We start from the raw sequence: 13676 nt of genomic DNA, 5'->3' as shown, positions 1-13676 counted from the left end.
TTGAATTCGTATATAAGCGGATAGATAATGTATGCTATTATGTAAAGGTACTTTGCTTGCTACTTTACATTGCAGCCAAATTACTGCAATGTAAAGTAGCAAGCAAATTTTGAACCAGATAATAATGTAACAATATTATGCATACAATGATAAATTTAAATCTATGTGATAATATTTCAAGATACCAAAAACGCACTCGGAATAAAGGATGGGATCCCAAACGAGCCGCTGGTAGTGGCAGGGCCCGCGGTGTGGTATGAAACAAGCATTTACCCTTTGTGGACTCTGGATATCGTTTTTCTGGAACTCTGTGGTGTATAGGTGGAACATGATCTGCTTCACTGTTTGTTAAATAACTGGTGTGCCCTATACTTGTCCTTTACCTATAAACCGACTCCCAAACTTCAGAAGCCCACCAGCGGCTAAGCGGTAAAGTCGTTGAACACTGGCAGTTCGGCCAGCAGTTCGAATCACGGCTAACGGGCCGGCTAAATAGGCGTTTTCGTATTTTCCCAATGTGTAACGTATATACCAGCCAGTTTCTCTTAGAAAGTCCTCCACGGAGATATCCCTCCCTTTTAGGAGTGCTTGCCGTTATCATATAAAGCAACCCAAGCTAAAACAAAACCAAACATAAAAATAAAAATAAGAATAAGAATAATAAAGTCTGAAAGTTTTCAGATTTTACATTACGCCCAAAGGGGCGTTTTTTTTAATGTTTTGTGTGTTGCCTTTATTTATTAAATATCACGTTCTTCAAACTTAAACCAGAAAATTCAATTCAACAGCGGTATCGCAAAATAATTTTAAAATAAACATGTCTTTAGAATTTCTGATACACAGTCTCGCGCGCTGGAGATAATTTTTTTTTTTTTTTTTTTTTTCGTACAGTGTTTCCATCCCTCGCTGTGAAATCGCTGAATATATTAATAAAAAATTCGTTAAAGTGTTACAAAATATGAAATCGATAACAAAACAAATTCCAAATTTGAGTTTTCAGATGCCCATATTCGGTGGAGGATTACGTTATTCAGAATTTGATGACTCTAGGTTTGATCTCTTGTTTTATCACAATGCGAGAAACATACATACATTTATGCAGATTCTTCATTATTTAATTTATTTAAATATAATACAGGGCTCTAATATTTGGTAGCAACAATTAAAAAAAATGATTCGCCGCTTATAGTGAATCAGCGCAAAATGCTGAGAAGAAATTAATAGTCCTTCTGGAACAATAGTCCCTTTGGACAGAAAAAAAAAAGTGCTTCAAATTCTCAGCCTATACATGGAAATATGTAAGGTGGTTTTGATTTCGTGTATAAGTCAGCCCCCACATTTCAGGTGCAAAACTTTTGCTAAAAATTCTGTGTTTTTATAAGGAAATATATGGCAAATGTTACACTCACATGCATTTAGCAAGTTAATCGCGGCGATTATCTGAACATGAAACCTGGAAACGTTACACTGCGCATTCTCTAAAATTCATGGAACTAATTCTCTATTTTCTGTATAATTTTGAAAAATAAGTAACTTACTTCTAACAAGTCCTGGATGTTTCTAGAAACTCTTTCCATGGTATATAATTGCTGTGTCGTGGATGTAATTCTAACCATCTACTAATTGAACTACTCAAACATGGCTGTTGAATTTTGAACAATTAGCTAAAATCTGAATTATTCCTCATTTATTTTTTATTTCATTCATTTATTGTTAAATTGCGTTGCGAACATGAGCTTTAAAATTCCAGAGTTTAAGTTTTGTACTTCAGTCATTAAATTTCATATTCTAAACGTTATAGGTGTATTCTTACATTTATTTAGTATTAAATGTGGATTTTAAACTGTGCTTTATTAGAAAACTTTTAATATTAAGCAAAAGTGTCCCAGATAACAGAGAACCTTTTACGATTCGAATTCAAGAAAATTTAGGATTCGTTCAAAAGCTACTTTGTTTCAAGTATTAGTCGTACATCTTTATAACCTCTGCAATATGCAATACTCTCTGGTACAAAACTAATAATCATTATGCTATAAAATCAGATATCAGATCGAGATAGAGTTATTTATAATTAATACAAAATTCCTCAAGTAATTCATTGATCGTCAAGCCAAAGGTGCCAAGATTTTTTGTTGTTTAAAGTTTCACCTGAATGAAAGCTTTTCGATATATAATTTTAAACTATTGTTTCTCACTAATATTTTATCTAACCTTGACCCCAAAGCAAAACAAAAATTGGGTCAACATGATTACAATATGATGAAATTTAAAAAAGAAAATTTCTAGAAGCTTTGCTGAATAATACCGAACTCGAATTTACAGAATTTATTGGAGGATCGAAGAAAAATGTTTTGTCATTTAACACAAAACGCTTGAAGTTCTACATGATTGGTCGGTAAACCGGTAAACTAGCCAATCAGAACTTTCCAGACAGAAAATACGGGGTCGCCAATGCTCTTCAGCGGTACTCACCTAGATCCTTCCAAGATTTTCCCCTCCGTTGTCTGTCATATTGATTCTCCTCACTCTGAGCGCCGATTCGACCGATTGTGCTGCATTCCACGTTTAGTAAGTAACTTACTGTTGATTTTTCTCCCCCTAAACTAAGCTTTCTCTTTCGCTTGTAAGTAAAGCGTCGGTTTTCTAATGATCAGCCTTATTTGTATAAATTAAAACACTCACGAGCCGATATTCTATAATTTACGGCTCCCTATATTGTATTTATTACGCATATTAACAATGAAATTGTTTTAAATAATTAAATTTAAAACAATTTATCAAAATGAGGTAGTTTTGAATATTTTTTAATAAATCAAAAGCGTCACTAAAACTGACGTTTTTGATTCCCCCCCCCCCCGAGAATATTTGCTTGTTATAAATAAAGTTAACCAATAACATCCGATGCTTCTGTAATTTAACTCGTGCATGTTATGTTGGAGACTGAGTTAAGTGTCATTTAGCAGCGTATTTAAGTGTATAAGTATTAAAGTGTTATTATTAAGTATTTAAGTGTTAGATATATTATTTTTTCTATCAATATATCTGCTTACGGCTGTGTTCTCTCGTTACACGAACTATTTAAAGCTTTTCAGTCTCGTTAAACATGAAGAATAACAGTTAACCAAGAAATGTTTGCCACTGCCGAACTCAATAAACGTTTAATTTTTGCCGGTATTCGTTCGAAACATACAACTGTAATTCACAATGTACTTGATGCAATGTTTCATCAAAGCTCGAATTTTATATAATGTTGGATATTTTCTACTGTTTATGTTAAGTTTCTCAGAGTAACAGGAACAAAATGGCAACTATTCACTATTGATTCACTAATTCACTATTGATGTTCGTTACACAATTAGTTCTATGTTTTCGAGCACAAGTATAGAGATTAGTATGTGTACATCTGAGTGCCCTTCTTGAATAATGTGTTTTAATTGTTGAATGTCTGGCATTATTTTTTCCCTTTTGCTTTGGACGAAATAAATCTTTTTAAATACAAATTCATGGCTCTGTTTAAGAGTTTGTCTCGATTTACATAATTTTGTCGACTGCTTTCCCACGATTTTTGTACTCTGCCTGAACTGCAATAAATTTCAGAACTGTTTAAAAAATATTAAAAGGCATTTTATCTGTTAAGCGAACATATGAATTCAAACAGTTTTCCAGTTTGGGGAATATTTGATAATTGCAAATAATAAGGAAGTTTATGATTATTTATTAAGAGGATTATTACTCTAAAAATTTTGCCTGATATGCTTTGAGAAGTAATCCTTGAGTGATTGTCTTTCCGATAAATATTTTTTACGAGATTAAATTTTTTTGTTTGCTTCAGTTTGTTATTGGATATTGATTTCCTTTACTGTCACCCATCTCCTTACAGTCTCTTTATTATCACAAAATGACTCCTTATAAGAATGTTAGATCTGAATCTTGCGAGAATAATGCTTACCTTAAAAGTTACAAGGGCAAAAACTAAACCATAGCAGAGGGCATGATTGCTTGCCTACTATTAGATCCTTGGAAGTTCTGAATTTTTTTTGTATATTCACAAAACGAATTAACTGAGATGTACCTAACGAGTGATATTTTATTAAAAAATTGAAAAATGCTTTGTAATCAAATTATATATATTTTGTAATAAAATTATAAAGCTCTCTGACAGAATAGTTTATTCTTAGCGAAATAATTAATTCTGAAATATTCAAGCACCACTTCAACATTTAAAGCTCTGTTGAACGGGACTGGCTGTACAAGATTTTTAGTTTTTGTTCTATGTAATATTAAATATGCTTTTCCCTCCTTTTCTCTAAGAAAGTTATTTGGGAAAGTTATAGCTATTGGATACACAGGCTTCTAGTAATTTGTCATAATAAACTAGCCTAACAATTTTGATTCAAATATCTGAAAAGGAAGTGTATGACAATTCTACGTGTTCGTGTCAACAATATTTTGAGCGGACTAAATAGCAGATGCTTATCCTTTCTATGCACTGTTTGTAGAGAAAATTATACTGAAAGTAAATATATTTTCTTTAATTCTCCGCTTTGTGTTGAAATTTATATTGAATATGAGCTTCTAGCTGAATTAAAAAAGACTAAAAAATTCAGCGTAAATTTTATTACATGGAAGATCATTCAACATCCGGCTTCCCGATTTCTTAATCAGAATTTCATTTATCGCTGCTAGGCGTGGACATTTATTCCGGAAATTCCAAGTTTGTTTGCTTTATAAATTTTTTAAGCATCTACTGAGTTCACAAAATTTGTCTTGAACGCTGAATTAACATGTAGGGTATAAATGAGCCTTACTGAGATTTCGTGTCGTTTTCATGCAATATATATGTAATTTTAACCCAAAATAATTTCGCTTTATTGTTCATTCGCAGTAGGTTGCCGCGTGTCAATGAAATAACGCTGGTTACTTTATTTTTCCCAAGTTTTTAAAGGATTAAGCTTCTTTTTGGAGATTTTCAGGATTTGAAATGTTATACAAATTTTGAATCGAAGTTACTAGAAACGTGTGTGGGAGCGCCATCTGGTAGAGAAAAAGTTTTAATTCTTAGACTCTCTTCAACATTTTCAATTCCTATTCGTTATAGCGTCTCAAAGGTAAGTCAAAGCATAGGTTCTCACTTAAAGAAATTAAGTTGAAAAATTTGCTTCCTATTTAGTAGTTTTAAAAAAATCGGATCAAAATGCTTCATGAATTATTTTGCCAAAAAAAAAAAAGCTGATAATTTGGATTTTACGATTGTAACCAGTGTTGAAAGTATGAATATCGTAGTTGTTTTGATTTACATTTGTATGTTGAATTTGATTCTTTGCACTGATTGAAAAGTATTTGTTTTAGTAAAGAACTAAACTCAGTAAATTTACTTTTAAATGATCCGAGATTTCGTTTTCTCTGTAGAACTTGAAGTTACAGATTATGCGAGTAAATGGTTACGTTGAAAATGCATAGTTAATTAGAGCATAATTTGATCTCCAACCCACAAGTCATTAGGCAATGTCCGTTGAACTGCATCTTTGTAGTTTGTATTTCGTTGCTGAGTATAATTGCAGTTTTAGAAAGCTTAAAATATACCTGCGTTTTCTCATTACGGTAGTCAGCCCCGACACAAGGCTTTGTGCCTCCAGGTGCAGTGTTTGAGACTCCTGAATTCTGCCCCACAATGCATCCCTAAATTAAAAAAAAGAATTGGACTCCCAATATCTGCCCCCCCCCCCGGTGCAGCAGCGCAGGTTGCATCGGTCGTGACGGTAGCACAGCAGTGTCTGAGAGCATGAGATCGCTAAAAACTGGTGTTTTGTCCCATGACTAGACTGGCTGCCTGCAGTATTTGCCACAGCTAACGCAAATACAATTTGGTTTGCCTTTAGCGCTATATCGCCAAATAATTTAGATTTAAATATTCCTTCTGACATTCATTTAACAGCTAAGTACTTTAGCGTTATGTACTTCTAAGTGAGCAAGGCCCACCAGCGGCCGAGCGGTAAAATCGCTGAACACTGGTAGTTCGGTCCGAGGTTCGAATCCCGCGAACGGGCTGGCTGCATGGGCGTTTTCGTGGTTTTCCCCATGTGTAACGTGTATACGAGCTAGTTTCCCTTAGAAAGTCCTCCACGAAAGGCATCCCTCCCATTAGGCAGATAGCCCTAGTGTGCTTTGCCGTATTCTCAATACACTATACTCTAAGTGAGCAAAATAAGTTGTGCAATTTTTCTGAGCAAAGCTTTAAAATTTTTGAATATTGCTTACACACTGATGCAGGCTATATCAGTCTAAACGATACGCACAATTCCATTGCATTACTGAAATTGCTTCCTCAATGTTTCATTCACTTTACTAGCTACAGTTTATTTCAAAATCATCAATTTGTTTACGCATTATTTATTAGGTTAGAATTCTAATTCTGTTTATTTAAAGAAAGGAAATTAATCTGTAGATAAATTTGCAGTGATATTTTAATCTTCAGTTGTTATGGTACTAGTATCAGGCAATTGAAGAGTCGCGCTTTAATAAATGACTTTACGGTGCTTGAGCATTAGCGCTACAACCTTGGTACAGCGGGCAATTTTTTACAGAAGAGTAAGGTGATTCGGTGAGTTTTTGGATTGTAACTTGACATGGATATGGTTACCTGAAGAAATGTAATGCGCATGGTGGCCAGATTTCGGGGAATTCTGAGAATTTGGGGACTTTTATTAAGGTGGTTGCGATAAATTTGGTGTGTACCTTGGCACTTCATCATTTTTCATGGGAAATGTTGAACTTATTTTATTATTATTTATCCTCCTTAAGACACTACACCAAGGAAAGGATGCCTTCGTGGAGGACTTTTTAAGGGAAACTGGCTCGTATTAACACATTACATATGGGGAAAATCACGAAAATGCCGATGCAGCCAGCCCGTTCGCGGGTTTCGAATCTCAGACCGAACTACCAATGTTCAGGAACTTTACCGCTCAGCCGCTGGTGGGCCTGTTTAACTTATTTGGTCTTAAAATTTATAGTTCTATGAACAGTTCTCAATACATTTGAAAAATATAATATTACTTAACTTTGCCAACTAAGAACTCAACCAGTATTAGTATTGAGGTTTGAGACAAAGCACATAAGGGCTATCAGTATTCTCAGGACGCTAAAATATGTCTACCGCTTTGCACAGAGCGCTTTGGGGGGGGGGGAATATGGAAATAAAACAGCGTAATTTTCAAATTAATATCTCAGTGACTATAGAATGCATTTCAAAAATGAAACTTAAGTATGAAATACATCGCTTTAAAAAAATCTTCTAGATATGACATGGGCCTGATGGATAATTATGACAAATGATTAAAGAGTTGTCTGGTTGAGATGGAATGCGTTCATAGATTTTTTTGTCTTTCCTATTAAAGGAGAATACGCTCCAAACAATCGTCTAGGGAAAGATGTACACAACAGTGTTGCCTATTGGTCGCAGCTAAATTAAATATATTGTTCTTATCTGATAAAACAATGTTCTTGTTTAAAAATAAATATTGTAAATAAGGATTTCGAAGGATGTCATTTAATTTCCTCTTTTGTTGACTGAAATTACTAATGAAAGAGAAATATTTTAAAGTTTAAGAAAATTTTGCCGCAGTCAGAGTGAGCTGATGAGGAAAGTATGCTTTCTGGCTGGTAGTATCTTAAGTTTGCTCAAATAACTAGAAAATTGTTTGGCGCATGTTTTACTGTAGCAACAGAAAATCGTTTTTTTTTTTTAAATCTTTTGACTACTGACGGGACATATGTCCCACTAAAAGTTTAAAAATTATTGCTCGGTTAAAAAGTACTTCGAATCTCCTGAATGTTGGGGATTATCTTCCAATAGTTGGAAAATCAAGACGCCGCTGGGCTCGTTGTACACAAATGAACATAGAGAAAAGAAGTATGAGTTGCTTAATGTATAATGTTGAGTTATACAAAGAATGCTTTATTTTGTATCGTACGATGCAGAATCTGTTTCATATCATAAAGTTTTCCAGAATAATAGGTGTGCTTATAGTAAGTCAACCGCTACGTGTGGGACATATGTATCCTACAATTAACTACGGCTGACCCGAAAACTGTTTGTCAAAAAGATCGTAAATGTAAATTTACCTTATTTACGACATATTTTGTTCACTTGGATAGAAAACGGGATAATATTTTTTAATTTTAAATTTTTAGTTAATGGCTTAAGGCTAGCTAATTAAACAGCCGGCAATATACCTCGGGACGAATTATCAAAGTTCCGGAGCTATCTGAGCACACTGAACTCTGATGAGCTAGTATGAGATAATAATGAAAAGTGCTTCCCGATTATAGTCCCAAAATTATTCATAGTTCGATCCGGTTTCAAATCCCTGTAAACTGCTGGTTGTTTGGAAGTTTTGTGGGATTTGTTTTCTATGTGCAAATAGGAAAGAGCCTATTTTCCTAAAAAAGGTCTTCCGCCAAGACTTTCCTTCCCACAGATAGGTAGCCCCTGAACTGCTTTGCCTTTAACTTTTTCTAAATATAATGAATTTGAGTTGAATGTAAATGCTCTGCACAGAATAATGTTAAATACTATTATATGAATTTACAATTGATAGTTATAGAGCTTGACCTTAAATTAGCATCAAACTCATAGCAGACTTTGAGCGAATTATCGCAGCGTCTGAAGTTAACGACAAAGACTTGAAAGCTTAATATAACCTTTTTATTAAATCAGAACCTTAAATAAACCCACTTATCGTGCTTGACAATATCAGCCACTACCTGTGGCGATGTAACTTAAAAAAACAGTCAAATTCAAATTAGTAGTCAAGGAATACACAATTGATTTTAAATCCTAAGTAGGCTTGGAATTTATCACTGGATTAACAACCAGGTATCGGCAGCAATAACGCAAGCTGAAGAATTGCAATCTTATCTGTGCTAGTGAAATCTAGTAACATGGCTTCGATAGGCAGAAACACGCTGTATCTTATAATCCAGAACTCTGGACTTAAACAATCTCTAAATTGATAATTAATATTCCCAAATTACCTGTTGTTATACAATTAAAAAAATCTACCTCTGACTGATCGCCGACGATAGCAGAGTGGATAAAGACGCAAAACAGTTAGCCCCTGTATTCTATCTCCGGAGGATTAACAGGTTGAGTGATTGAATTCATCCAAAACCTTTTAATCCTTGTTTTTTTAGTTTGTTTTCCTTATGTTTCGGTTTCCCTTATGTGTGACGACAGAAGTAGGGAGCCAGTTTCTCTTATAAAATCATTCATGAAACGATCCTTTCCTCCTCAAAGATAGTCTCAATGTCCTTTGCCATAATCAAATCACCTAATACTCTTCGGCCCACTAGCGGCCAAGCGGTAAAGTCGCTGAACACTGGTAGTCCGGTCCCAGGTTCGAATCCCGCAAACGGACTGGCTGCATTGGCGTTTTCGTGGTTTTCCCCATGGGTAACGTGCATACGAGCCAGTTTCTTTTATCGAGTCCTCCACGAAAGCATCTCTCCTCTTCGGCAGACAGCCTTCGATGCTTTGCTGTAATCACATAAAACCAAATCAACCCCCCAATTTGAGAAAGGGGTTTTTAGAAATTTTGGTCAGAGAAAAATTGACCTATCTTGTTTTCCGCTCTGATATTTCTTTTCCCATTTGTTTTCTCTTCTCTTTTTTATACAATATCACACTTGCTTTTATTGCTTTCACATATTCTCATTAGTAACGTATTATTACTGGTTTCCTAATATGCTTTTTATACCCAAAAAAGGGTCCCAGAATGTATATTATCTAAGTAGTAAGGTGTACGACCCAAGGAACTAGAACTGATTTAATAACACATTCCGCATGCATTTCAACGTGCATGGAGTTAATCTTTGAGACAAGCGTATGACTACTGGCAGCTTTTGTACGTTCGTGGAATTTTCGAACTGCACGCTACTCGAATCCGGCAGCGACAGCGAAACTTCCAGGACACGACGAGATACTGTCTTATGAATTTTTCGGCATTTGGTAGCGGTTGTAAACGTCCTCCACGGCATTAGCCGCGCCTGTAAAGGGTTCTAAAATGTAATAGTTGAGATTGCAATTGCTTGGAAACTGCTAGTACGCTTTTAGAGCTAGGAAAGTAAATGATCCTTATTACTATCATCCTATAAAATAGTATGTGATGCTGCATTGTGCCTGAACTGCATTTATTCATATCTCTCTCGTCTTTTGCAAATTAAAATATCAGAATATTACTTTCATAGGAACTGAAAAAGTACACTGTAGTATACAATATATCTGACATTATCTAGTAATACAATACAAAATGCATTGTAGTATATAGAATACTTTATTTTCACGTTTGTCTCATTCGGCATAATTCATAAATTTAGTGTAACCGTATTTCCGTATGTGACATAATTTCCTGTTACATAGCGTTTGTTCTTAATCTTGCTTGACGTATTCGTGTTAATTACTGGAATGCATTCTGCGAAGAGTATTGCTGAATTGTATAAAACATACTTCACTTATTAAAAATCAGTTATATACTGTGGTAATGTGAAATGCGTACTTACTTTGCAAGCATTATTGCAATTAATCACCGCTTACCTCAAATGCAGTCTGCAAGCATCTGTGAAATGCATGTTATAAATGTAGTAAAATTTAAGGCATTTTTAAAGAGAACTTATTTGAATTGTTTCATGCACTCTTATTCGAACTATCTCATGAACATTTCTTTTATTTTCTAACATTTTTTATTTACGTAAAACATAAAATTTGAGTTATATTCAACCTATGTAAAGTTGTAATTTAAAATATCTGACATTTACTGACAACATTCTTTCCTTGGATTATCGGTAAATATCACAGACTGAAAAGATCGACGCTAGAGCCAGAGCAAACGGTGCAGTCGTATCGGAGAGTAAAATTTGTAGACTTTGTCGAAGAAACAGGCAGCAAAATTTAGGGGAAGCACTGAAGAATACAGAATTCAGGGACGGCAAAATTGTTAGAATTTAGGACCCGCAGAAATTGCATCGGGCGGCAAAATGTCTACCCTGCAGACTAAATAAGCTTATCCAAGGGAAAGTTTTTGAGGTTAATTTAGTATTGATAAGAAATTAATTTTAAATTTAGTTGTTTGTGTCATTGACAATTTATATTCAACAGCAAAATCAAATGAATACAGAAACTGAGCCGTAGAAGTTTTAGTAAAGGTAAACCTTCTCTTATCGGCGGCTTTCGTAAACTTGACCGAATATCTGAAATGATTTTTGTTTAAATTTCTTACTGTATAGTTTGTAAGCATGTGCAAAAAAGGCTTATGACAAAATGCAGCACAGAATTAAAAAAAAAAAAAAATTAAAGTCAAATTGGTATGAGTCGTAAGAAAAGCAATGGATCAACGAGAGAGCTAAGAAAATTCTGTAGAAGTAATTTTAATTTTATTCATTAATATCCCCCTATTGTTCGATTCTGCTTCCATATGGATCTGTTTTTTTTTTTTTTTTTTTTTTTAATACCAAATTTCTGAATTCTCATCCACTTTGATAGTGCGTGCGATTCTAAACAGGTATCTTAGGCTCCGCATATCTAATATCCTCTTTCTTACCTTCAAAATTATTTTTAATAGCGTTTAAAGCCCCTTACCTGTAGTAAAATATAGTGCATGTAGTATATGAAAGGTTTAAGTTGATTTTTGCCAGTCAAGACCAGTAAGGTTTCAGTTTAGTTCAGTTTTAGTTAGGTTAGAAAAGATTTTAAAGTATTTTTCTGACTAAAAACTCAGTTCAATATCATTTCAGAATGTTTCATACGATCACTGAAGTTCCGTGATGGCAAAATTTGTTTTACTTTCTAGTTTTCTATAATATCATTTAACAATTTTCGAATGCCGCTGAGTTTTTTTAAAAGCTGAGCTCTTTTTTCCTGCATTACAGATATTTTGCCAGAACTCATGCTTTCGAGAACTTAGTCTTAAGTATAAAACATGCTTTTTATCATAATGCGTGATGGTGATGCTGCCAGAATTAAATCCTCGATTATGCTGAAAGGAAAAGATTTTATCTCATTAAGAAAGTATATATATTTTTACGTAGACTAAAGAGAATGAAACTTTTAAAGTGAAATTATTGAAAACTATTTTTTAAGCATTTGATTCGGTAAATTCTAAAAGTAAAGATGAGTTCAAAATACAGTTCTTTAATAAGCAGGAAGCAACTCTGTTTTCCGTTTATAGCAAAAAGAATACTCCAAAGAATTAAATGTTTGAAGAAACTAACGAAAAGGAAGCCGGCACAACAAAAATAAGTTTATAGGACTAGAAATTATAGTACTACAAATTTACTCACGTTATGGCGATTCCCATTATTTATTATTAACTTCAACATTTAATATAACATAAGTGTATATGTAAATCAAAGTCGCATGTATATTTCACAAAATTCATTTTTATAAATTCTTTGTTCGGCTGCTCTAACAATGAATATTATAGGTAAAAATAGCTTAAACGAAACATATAGCGTTAGATACATATTTTATTAATCATGAGACATTTTCTTTCTCGATAATAATGCTGAAAATGTTTATAAAAATTATAAACTTGACATAAATCAAATGAATAAAGTAGATATATTATTAGCCAATCAAAAGATACTATTAAAAACAATAAAAATATAAATTGTTAAACTAATATATATTGCTTTTAAGTAGTTTAATTTACGTATAGTTTTAATTTGAAAGCTAAATGAGATACATTCCGATGACATCAGAGATCATGTGACTTATGCGTTGCTAATGTAAACAAACATGCAGATGATCACATGACTTATGTATAGCTAACGTAAACAGCAAGGTTATTCTTCCTCTTCTTCTCTTGCAGAATGTATCTCATTGGACATTACGTCTCGTCAAATAATTCGGTTTCGAAACCAGGTGACTGGGCTGGTCCCATGGTTCTTTTTGAGGGTTTTCTTATTATAATGGTAATAAGCTTCATTCTATTGGAAAGTTCTCCACGAAATCATCTTGGACAGTTAACTTTCGCGTTATTTGTTGTACTTTATCAAACATCAGTCTGTAAAAGACGTTAATACCAAGAAAAGCAACTTCCCAGGTCAGCTATGTGATAATTTAAGGCCTTAAAAGACATTTTCAGGATCTTGTTACGAAACATGCCGTGGGAGAGTAAAATAACGGAATGCGAAAAACAAAGACTAAGCTACAGATACTTCAAAACCATTATGAATTTTCGGTTCATCATTTGGCTTTTACATTTTTCTGTAAATTAAACAACTGATAATCGCTAATTGTAAGCTTTTCATAGAGTTTTAATTTTGAATTTAAAGCTACTGCCTCAATGTATTCGCTGCTTAGTGCTCATTGATTTGTAAATGTTTCCCGGTGTATAATCTCGCTCTTCACCTGATAAATTTTCAAAAACTACATTTTTAATGATAATTTTAAGTTTTAATTAATAAAGGTGGTAAGTTCTTAATTCTCAGAAGCTGATTTAAATTTTTGTTTCACTTGCATATCATTTTAAGTATTTCATAAATACTGGGAGAAAAGACTGTCATCTTAATAAAATGCCAAGAACTGATAAAAGTAGATTTTAAAGGTCTTAAATTCCAAAAATTCTTACTTTACCTATGCATAAAATGCCTCTGTTGAATTCTTAAGTCTTAATGAA

General features: G+C 33.6%; 1 protein-coding gene across 2 annotated transcripts in view; it reads left to right on the top strand.

The window, feature by feature from the left end:
- Nucleotides 1-13676, top strand: part of LOC118198566 (bestrophin-2a-like) — a 52430-nt gene that overhangs the window by 12633 nt on the left and 26121 nt on the right. Inside the window, exon 1 of one of the 2 annotated variants that reach the window (XM_035370264.2) lies at nt 2419-2568. The exons of the other annotated variant lie outside the window; for it this stretch is intronic. The gene's annotated coding sequence lies outside the window, so the exon portion shown is untranslated. Of the gene's footprint in view, nt 1-2418; nt 2569-13676 lie in introns of those variants that run through there. 2 annotated transcript variants of the gene reach the window in all.

The sequence above is a fragment of the Stegodyphus dumicola genome, chromosome X1 (genome assembly GCF_044657685.1).
Source record: "Stegodyphus dumicola isolate Sdum_Otavi_A_Nest chromosome X1, ASM4465768v1".
Lineage (NCBI taxonomy): Eukaryota > Metazoa > Arthropoda > Arachnida > Araneae > Eresidae > Stegodyphus > Stegodyphus dumicola.
This window is presented reverse-complemented; position numbering and strand designations above follow the sequence as displayed.